The sequence below is a fragment of the Schistocerca nitens genome, chromosome 6, assembly GCF_023898315.1.
Source record: "Schistocerca nitens isolate TAMUIC-IGC-003100 chromosome 6, iqSchNite1.1, whole genome shotgun sequence".
Classification (NCBI taxonomy): Eukaryota; Metazoa; Arthropoda; class Insecta; order Orthoptera; family Acrididae; genus Schistocerca; species Schistocerca nitens.
This window is the reverse complement of record NC_064619.1, coordinates 730632642-730643452: the sequence shown is the minus strand read 5'-3', so window position 1 is coordinate 730643452 and position 10811 is coordinate 730632642.

The window sequence follows — 10811 nt, the reverse complement described above, 5'->3', positions numbered from 1 at the left end:
AAAGAAAATCCTGTCGTTTCCATAGAAACGTTACTCGATTTAGAATGAGAAGTCATAGAACACATAGTACTTCATAGCGACGCAATTTCTGTGTTAATTCGTCAATGTGAGGAAGCGAGGGATGCAGTAAAGAAGGAATAGTGCATCAGAAAGGAGATAGTCGTACCCCTAAAGAAAATCCTGTCGTTTCCATAGAAACGTTACGCGATTTAGAAGGAGAAGTCATAGAACCCATAATATTTCATGGCGACGCAATTTTTGTATTAATTCGTCAATGTGAGGTAGCGTGGGATGCAGTAAAGAAGGAATAGTGCATGGGAAAGGAGATACTCGTATCCCAAAAGAAAATCCTGTCCTTTCCACAGAAACGTTATTCGATTTAGAAGGAGATGTCATAGAACCCATAGTATTTCATAGCGACGCAATTTCTGTGTTAATTTGTCAATGTGAGGGAGCGAGGGATGCAGTAAAGAAGGGATAGTGCATCGGAAAGGAGATAGTCGTATTCCAAAAGCAAATCATGTCGTTTACATAGAAACGTTACTCGATTTAGAAGGAGATGTCATAAAACCCATAGTATTTCATAGCGACGCAATTTCTGTGTTAGTTCGTCAATGTGAGGGAGCGAGGGATGCAGTAAAGAAGGAATAGTGCATCGGAAAGGAGATAGTCGTATCCCAAAAGAAAATCCTGTCGTTTCCATAGAAACGTTACTCGATTTAGAAGGAGATGTCATAGGACAAATTGTATTTCATAGCGACGCAATTTCTGTGTTAATTCGTCAATGTGAGGAAGCGAGGGATAGAGTAAAGAAGGAATAGTGCATGGGAAAGGAGATACTCGTATCCCAAAAGAAAATCCTGTCGTTTCCATAGAAACGTTACGCGATTTAGAAGGAAAAGCCATAGAACACATAGTTCTTCATACTGACGCAATTTCTGTGTTAATTCGTCAATGTGAGGGCGCGAGGGATGCAGTAAAGAAGGAATAGTGCATCAGAAAGGCGATAGTCGTACCCCTAAAGAAAATCCTGTCGTTTCCATAGAAACGTTACGCGATTTAGAAGGAGAAGTCATAGAACCCATAATATTTCATGGCGACGCAATTTTTGTGTTAATTCGTCAATGTGAGGTAGCGTGGGATGCAGTAAAGAAGGAATAGTGCATGGGAAAGGAGATACTCGTATCCCAAAAGAAAATCCTGTCCTTTCCACAGAAACGTTATTCGATTTAGAAGGAGATGTCATAGAACCCATAGAATTTCATAGCGACGCAATTTCTGTGTTATTTCGTCAATGTGAGGGAGCGGGGGATGCAGTAAAGAAGGAATAGTGCATCGGAAAGGAGATAGTCGTATCCCAAAAGTAAATCCAGTCGTTTCCATAGAAACGTTACTCTATTTAGAAGGAGATGTCATAGAACCCATAGTATTTCATAGCGACGCAATTTCTGTGTTAAATCGTCAATGTGAGGGAGCGAGGGATGCAGTAAAGAAGGAATAGTGCATCAGAAAGGAGATAGTCCTATCCCAAAAGGAAATCCAGTCGTTTCCATAGAAGTGTTACTCTATAAAGAAGGAGATGTCATAGAACACATAGTCTTTCATAGCGACCCAATTTCTGTGTTAATTCGTCAATGTGAGGGAGCGAGGGATGCAGTAAAGAAGGAATAGTGCATAAAAAAGGAGATAGTCGTATCCCAAGTTAAAATCCTGTCGTTTCCACAGAAACGTTACTCGATTTAGAAGGAGAAGTCATAGAACCCATAGTGTCTCGTAGGGACGCAATTTCTGTGTTAATTCGTCAATGTGAGGGAGCGAGGGATAGAGTAAAGAAGGAATAGTGCATCGGAATGGAGATACTCGTATCCCAAAGAAAATCCTGTATTTTCCATAGATACGTTACTCGATTTAGAAGGAGAAGTCATAGAACCCTTAGTATTTCATAGCGACGCAATTTCTGTGTTAATTCGTCAATGTGAGGGAGCGAGGGAGCAGTAAAGAAATAATAGTGCATCGGAAAGGAGATACTCGTAACCCAAAAGAAAATCCTGTTGTTTCCATAGAAACGTTACTCGATTTAGAAGGAGAAGTCATAGAACACACAGTATTTCATAGCGACGCAATTTCTGTGTTAATTCGTCAATGTGAGGGAGCCAGGGATGCAGTAAAGAAGAAATTTTGCATCGGAAAAGAGATAGTCGTATCCCAAAAGAAAATTCTTTCGTTTCCATAGAAACGTTACTCGATTTAGAAGGAGATGTCATAGAGCACATAGTATTTCATAGCGACGCAATTTCTATGTTAATTCGTCAATGTGATGGAGCGAGGGATCCAGTAAAGACATAATAGTGCATCGGAAAGGAGATACCCGTAACCCAAAAGGAAATTCTCTTGTTTCCATAGAAACGTTACTCGATTTAGAAGGAGATGTCATAGAACACATAGTATTTCATAGCGACGCAATTTCTGTGTTAATTTGTCAATGTGAGGGAGCAAGGGTTGCAGTAAAGAAGGAACAGTGCATCGGAAAGGAGATGCTCGTATCCCAAAAGAAACAGATGTCATAGAACCCATAGTATTTCATAGCGACGCAATTTCTGTGTTAATTCGTCAATGTGAGGGAGCGAGGGATGCAGTAAAGGAGGAATAGTGCATCGGATAGGAGATAGTCGTATCCCATAAGGAAATCCTGTCGTTTTATGGAATCGTTACTCGATTTAGAAGGAGAAGTCAGAGAACCCATAGTATTTCATAGCGAAGCAATTTCTGTGTTAATTCGTCAATGTGAGGGAGCGAGGGATAGAGTAAAGAAGAAATAGTGCATCGGAAAGGACATAGTCGTATCCCAAATGAAAATCCTGCCGTTTCCATAGAAACGTTACGCGATTTAGAAGGAGAAGCCATAGAACCCATAGTACTTCACAGCGTCATAATTTCTGTGTTAATTCGTCAATGTTAGGGAGCGAGGGATGCAGTAAAGAAGGAACAGTACATCGGAAAGGAGATACTCGTATCCCAAAAGAAACAGATGTCATAGAACCCATAGTATTTCATAGCGACGCAATTTCTGTGTTATTTCGTCAGAGTGAGGGAGCGATAAATGCAGTAAAGAAATAATAATGCATCGGAAAGGAGATACTTATATACCAAAAGAAAATCCTGTCGTTTCCATTGAAACGTTACTCGATTTAGAAGGAGAAGTCATAGAACACATAGTATTTCATAGCGACGCAATTACTGTGTTAATTCGTCAATGTGAGGGAGCGAGGGATGCAGTAAAGAAGGAATTTTGCATCGGAAAGGAGATAGTCGTATCCCAAAAGAAAATCCTGTCGTAACCATAGAAACGTTACTTGATTTAGAAGTAGATGTCATAGAAGCCACAGTATTTCATAGGGACGCAATTTCTGTGTGATTTCGACAAAGTGAGGGAGCGAGAAATGCAGTAAAGAAATAATAATGGATCGGAAAAGAGATACTCGTATCCCAAAAGAAAATCCTGTCGTTACCATAGAAACGTTACTCGATTTAGAAGGAGAAGTCATAGAACACATAGTATTTCATAGCGACGCAATTTCTGTGTAAATTCGTCAATGTGAGGGAGCGAGGGATGCAGTAAAGAAGGAATAGTGCATCTCCATCTAAATCGAGTAACGTTTCTATGGAAAGGACTGGATTTCCTTTTGGGACACGACTATCTCCTTTCCGATGAACTATTCCTTCTTTACTGCATACCTCGCTCCCACACATTGACGAATTAACACAGAAATTGCGTCCCTATGAGACACTATGTGTTCTATGACTTCTCCTTCTAAATCGAGTAACGTTTCTGTGGGAACGACAGGATTTTAATTTGGGATACGACTATCTCCTTTCTTATGCACTATTCCTTCTTTACTGCATCCCTCGCTCCCTCACATTGACGAATTAACACAGAAATTGCGTCGCTATGAAATTCTATGGGTTCTATGACATCTCCTTCTAAATCGAATAACGTCGTATCCCAAAAGAAAATCCTGTCGTTTCCATAGAAACGTTCCGCGTTTTAGAAGGAAAAGCCATAGAACCCATAGTATTTCATGGCGACGCAATTTTTGTGTTAATTCGTCAATGTGAGGGAGCGAGGATGCAGTAAAGAAGGAATTTTTCATCGGAAAGGACATAGTCGTATCCCAAAAGAAAATCCTGTTGCTTCCATAGAAATGTTACGCGATTTAGAAGGAGAAGCCATAGAACCCATAGTATTTCGTGGCGACGCAATTTTTGTGTTAATTCGTCAATGTGAGGGAGCGAGGATGCAGTAAAGAAGGAATTTTTAATTGGAAAGGACATAGTCGTATCCCAAAAGAAAATCCTGTCGTTTCCATAGAAACGTTCCGCGTTTTAGAAGGAAAAGCCATAGAACCCATAGTATTTCATGGCGACGCAATTTTTGTGTTAATTCGTCAATGTGAGGGAGCGAGGATGCAGTAAAGAAGGAATTTTTCATCGGAAAGGACATAGTCGTATCCCAAAAGAAAATCCTGTTGCTTCCATAGAAATGTTACGCGATTTAGAAGGAGAAGCCATAGAACCCATAGTATTTCATGGCGACGCAATTTTTGTGTTAATTCGTCAATGTGAGGGAGCGAGGATGCAGTAAAGAAGGAATTTTTCATCGGAAAGGACATAGTCGTATCCCAAAAGGAAATCCTGTTGTTTCCATAGAAACGTTACGCGATTGAGAAGGAGAAGCCATAGAACCCATAGTATTCCATGGCGATGCAATTTTTTTGTTAATTCGTGAATGTGAGGTAGCGGGGGATGCAGTAAAGAAGGAATAGTGCATCAGAAAGGAGATAGCCGTATCCCAAAAGAAAATCCCCTGTTTTCCATATAAACCTTACTTGATTTAGAAGGAGAAGTCACAGAACCCATAGTATTTCATAGCGAAGCAATTTCTGTGTTAATTCGTCAATGTGAGGGAGCGAGGATGCAGTAAAGAAGGAATTTTCATCTGAAAGGAGATAGTCGTATCCCAAAAGAAAATCCTGTCGTTTCCATATAAACGATACTCGATTTAGAATGAGAAGTCGTAGAACCCATTGTATTTCGAAGCGACGCAATTTCTGTGTTAATTCGTCAGTGTGAGGGAGCAAGGGATAATGTAAAGAAATAATAATGCATCGGAAAGGAGATACTCGTATCCCAAAAGAAAATCCTGTCGTTACCATTGAAACGTTACTCGATTTAGAAGGAGAAGTCATAGAACACATAGTATTTCATAGCGACGCAATTTCTGTGTAAATTCGTCAATGTGAGGGAGCGAGGGATGCAGTAAAGAAGGAATTTTGCATCGGAAAGGAGATAGTCGTATCCCAAAAGAAAAACCTGTCGTTTCCGTAGAAACGTTACTCGATTTAGAAGGAGACGTCATAGAACCCATAGTATTTCATAGCGACGCAATTTCTATGTTAAATCGTTAATGTGAGGGAGCGAGGTATGCAGTAAAGAAGGAATAGTTCATCGGAAAGGAGATAGTCGTGTCCCAAAAGGAAATCCAGTTCTTTCCATAGATACGTTACTCGATTTAGAAGGAGAAGCCATAGAACACATAGTATTTCATAGCGACGCAATTTCTGTGTTAATTCGTCAATGTGAGGGACCGAGGATGCAGTAAAGAAGGAATTTTTCATCGGAAAGGACATAGCCGTATCCCAAAAGAAAATCCTGTTGTTTCCATAGAAACGTTACGCGATGTAGAAGGAGAAGCCATAGAACCCATAGTATTTCATGGCGACGCAATTTTTGTGTTAATTCGTCAATGTGAGGGAGCGAGGATGCAGTAAAGAAGGAATTTTTCATCGGAAAGGAGATAGTCGTATCCCAAAAGAAAATCCTGTCGTTTCCATATAAACGATACTCGATTTAGAATGAGAAGTCGTAGAACCCATTGTATTTCGAAGCGACGCAATTTCTGTGTTAATTAGTCAGTGTGAGGGAGCAAGGGATAATGTAAAGAAGGAATAGTGCATTAGAAAGGAGATACTCGTATCACAAAAGAAAATCCTGTCATTTCCATAGAAACGTTACTCGATTTAGAAGGAGATGTCATAGAACCCATAGTATTTCATAGCGAAGCAATTTCTGTGTTAATTCGTCAATGAGAGGGAGCGAGGGATAGAGTAAAGAAGGAATAGTGCATCGGAAAGGATATAGTCGTATCCCAAAAGAAAATCCTGCCGTTTCCATAGAAACGTTACTCGATTTAGAAGGAGAAGCCATAGAACCCATAGTATTTCACAGCGTCGCAGCGTCTGTGTTAATTCGTCAATGTTAGGGAGCGAGGGATGCAGTAAAGAAGGAATAGTGCATCGGAAAGGAGATAGTCGTATCCCAAAAGAAAATCCTGTCGTTTCCATATAAACGATACTCGATTTAGAATGAGAAGTCGTAGAACCCATTGTATTTCGAAGCGACGCAATTTCTGTGTTAATTAGTCAGTGTGAGGGAGCAAGGGATAATGTAAAGAAGGAATAGTGCATTGGAAAGGAGATACTCGTATCACAAAAGAAAATCCTGTCATTTCCATAGAAACGTTACTCGATTTAGAAGGAAATGTCATACAACCCATAGTATTTCATAACGACGCAATTACTGTGTAAATTCGTCAATGTGAGGAAGCGAGGGATGCAGTAAAGAAGGAATAGTGCATCAGAAAGGAGATAGTCGTATTCCAAAAGCAAATCATGTCGTTTCCATAGAAACGTTACTCGATTTAGAAGGAGATGTCATAAAACCCATAGTATTTCATAACGAAGCAATTTCTGTTTTAATTCGTCAATGTGAGGGAGCGAGGATGCAGTAAAGAAGGAATTTTTCATCGGAAAGGCGATAGTCGTACCCCAAAAGCAAATCCTGTCGTTTCCATAGATACGTTACTCGATTTAGAAGGAGAAGTCTTAGAACCCATAGTATTTCATAGCGAAGCAATTTCTGTGTTAATTCGTCAATATGAGGGAGCGAGGGATAGAGTAAAGAAGGAATAGTGCATCGGAAAGGAGATACTCGTATCCTAAAAGCAAATCCTGTCGTTTCCATACATACGTTACTCGATTTAGAAGGAGAAGTCATAGATCCCATAGTATTTCATAGCGAAGCAATTTCTGTGTTAATTCGTCAATGTGAGGGAGCGAGGATGCAGTAAAGAAAGAATTTGTCATCGGAGAGGAGATACTCGTATCCCAAAAGCAAATCCTGTCGTTTCCATATAAACGTTACTCGATTTAGAAGGAGAAGTCATAGAACCCTTTGTATTTCGAAGCGACGCAATTTCTGTGTTAATTCGTCAGTGTGAGGGAGCGAGGGATAATGTAAAGAAGGAATAGTGCATTGGAAAGAAGATACTCGTATCACAAAAGAAAATCCTGTCGTTACCATTGAAACGTTACTCGATTTAGAAGGAGAAGTCATAGAACACATAGTATTTCATAGCGACGCAATTTCTGTGTAAATTCGTCAATGTGAGGGAGCGAGGGATGCAGTAAAGAAGGAATTTTGCATCGGAAAGGAGATAGTCGTATCCCAAAAGAAAAACCTGTCGTTTCCGTAGAAACGTTACTCGATTTAGAAGGAGACGTCATAGAACCCATAGTATTTCATAGCGACGCAATTTCTATGTTAAATCGTTAATGTGAGGGAGCGAGGTATGCAGTAAAGAAGGAATAGTTCATCGGAAAGGAGATAGTCGTGTCCCAAAAGGAAATCCAGTTCTTTCCATAGATACGTTACTCGATTTAGAAGGAGAAGCCATAGAACACATAGTATTTCATAGCGACGCAATTTCTGTGTTAATTCGTCAATGTGAGGGACCGAGGATGCAGTAAAGAAGGAATTTTTCATCGGAAAGGACATAGCCGTATCCCAAAAGAAAATCCTGTTGTTTCCATAGAAACGTTACGCGATGTAGAAGGAGAAGCCATAGAACCCATAGTATTTCATGGCGACGCAATTTTTGTGTTAATTCGTCAATGTGAGGGAGCGAGGATGCAGTAAAGAAGGAATTTTTCATCGGAAAGGAGATAGTCGTATCCCAAAAGAAAATCCTGTCGTTTCCATATAAACGATACTCGATTTAGAATGAGAAGTCGTAGAACCCATTGTATTTCGAAGCGACGCAATTTCTGTGTTAATTAGTCAGTGTGAGGGACAAGGGATAATGTAAAGAAGGAATAGTGCATTAGAAAGGAGATACTCGTATCACAAAAGAAAATCCTGTCATTTCCATAGAAACGTTACTCGATTTAGAAGGAGATGTCATAGAACCCATAGTATTTCATAGCGAAGCAATTTCTGTGTTAATTCGTCAATGTGAGGGAGCGAGGGATAGAGTAAAGAAGGAATAGTGCATCGGAAAGGATATAGTCGTATCCCAAAAGAAAATCCTGCCGTTTCCATAGAAACGTTACTCGATTTAGAAGGAGAAGCCATAGAACCCATAGTATTTCACAGCGTCGCAGCGTCTGTGTTAATTCGTCAATGTTAGGGAGCGAGGGATGCAGTAAAGAAGGAATAGTGCATCGGAAAGGAGATAGTCGTATCCCAAAAGAAAATCCTGTCGTTTCCATATAAACGATACTCGATTTAGAATGAGAAGTCGTAGAACCCATTGTATTTCGAAGCGACGCAATTTCTGTGTTAATTAGTCAGTGTGAGGGAGCAAGGGATAATGTAAAGAAGGAATAGTGCATTGGAAAGGAGATACTCGTATCACAAAAGAAAATCCTGTCATTTCCATAGAAACGTTACTCGATTTAGAAGGAAATGTCATACAACCCATAGTATTTCATAACGACGCAATTACTGTGTAAATTCGTCAATGTGAGGGAGCGAGGGATGCAGTAAAGAAGGAATAGTGCATCAGAAAGGAGATAGTCGTATTCCAAAAGCAAATCATGTCGTTTCCATAGAAACGTTACTCGATTTAGAAGGAGATGTCATAAAACCCATAGTATTTCATAACGAAGCAATTTCTGTTTTAATTCGTCAATGTGAGGGAGCGAGGATGCAGTAAAGAAGGAATTTTTCATCGGAAAGGCGATAGTCGTACCCCAAAAGCAAATCCTGTCGTTTCCATAGATACGTTACTCGATTTAGAAGGAGAAGTCTTAGAACCCATAGTATTTCATAGCGAAGCAATTTCTGTGGTAATTCGTCAATATGAGGGAGCGAGGGATAGAGTAAAGAAGGAATAGTGCATCGGAAAGGAGATACTCGTATCCTAAAAGCAAATCCTGTCGTTTCCATACATACGTTACTCGATTTAGGAGAAGTCATAGATCCCATAGTATTTCATAGCGAAGCAATTTCTGTGTTAATTCGTCAATGTGAGGGAGCGAGGATGCAGTAAAGAAAGAATTTGTCATCGGAGAGGAGATACTCGTATCCCAAAAGCAAATCCTGTCGTTTCCATATAAACGTTACTCGATTTAGAAGGAGAAGTCATAGAACCCTTTGTATTTCGAAGCGACGCAATTTCTGTGTTAATTCGTCAGTGTGAGGGAGCGAGGGATAATGTAAAGAAGGAATAGTGCATTGGAAAGAAGATACTCGTATCACAAAAGAAAATCCTGTCGTTTCCATAGAAACGTTACTCGATTTAGAAGGAGAAGTCATAGAACCCATAGTATTTCATAGCAAAGCAATTTCTGTGTTAATTCGTCAATGTGAGGGAGCGAGGATGCAGTAAAGAAGGAATTTTTCATCGGAAAGGACATAGTCGTATCCCAAAAGAAAATCCTGTCGTTTCCATAGAAACGTTCCGCGTTTTAGAAGGAAAAGCCATAGAACCCATAGTATCTCATGGCGACGCAATTTTTGTGTTAATTCGTCAATGTGAGGGAGCGAGGATGCAGTAAAGAAGGAATTTTTCATCGGAAAGGACATAGTCGTATCCCAAAAGGAAATCCTGTTGCTTCCATAGAAATGTTACGCGATTTAGAAGGAGAAGCCATAGAACCCATAGTATTTCATGGCGACGCAATTTTTGTGTTAATTCGTCAATGTGAGGGAGCGAGGATGCAGTAAAGAAGGAATTTTTCATCGGAAAGGACATAGTCGTATCCCAAAAGGAAATCCTGTTGTTTCCATAGAAACGTTACGCGATTTAGAAGGAGAAGCCATAGAACCCATAGTATTCCATGGTGATGCAATTTTTTTGTTAATTCGTGAATGTGAGGTAGCGGGGGATGCAGTAAAGAAGGAATATTGCATCAGAAAGGAGATAGCCGTATCCCAAAAGAAAATCCCCTGTTTTCCATATAAACCTTACTTGATTTAGAAGGAGAAGTCACAGAACCCATAGTATTTCATAGCGAAGCAATTTCTGTGTTAATTCGTCAATGTGAGGGAGCGAGGATGCAGTAAAGAAGGAATTTTCATCTGAAAGGAGATAGTTGTATCCCAAAAGAAAATCCTGTCGTTTCCATATAAACGATACTCGATTTAGAATGAGAAGTCGTAGAACCCATTGTATTTCGAAGCGACGCAATTTCTGTGTTAATTCGTCAGTGTGAGGGAGCAAGGGATAATGTAAAGAAATAATAATGCATCGGAAAGGAGATACTCGTATCCCAAAAGAAAATCCTGTCGTTACCATTGAAACGTTACTCGATTTAGAAGGAGAAGTCATAGAACACATAGTATTTCATAGCGACGCAATTTCTGTGTAAAATCGTCAATGTGAGGGAGCGAGGGATGCAGTAAAGAAGGAATTTTGCATCGGAAAGGAGATAGTCGTATCCCAAAAGAAAAACCTGTCGTTTCCGTAGAAA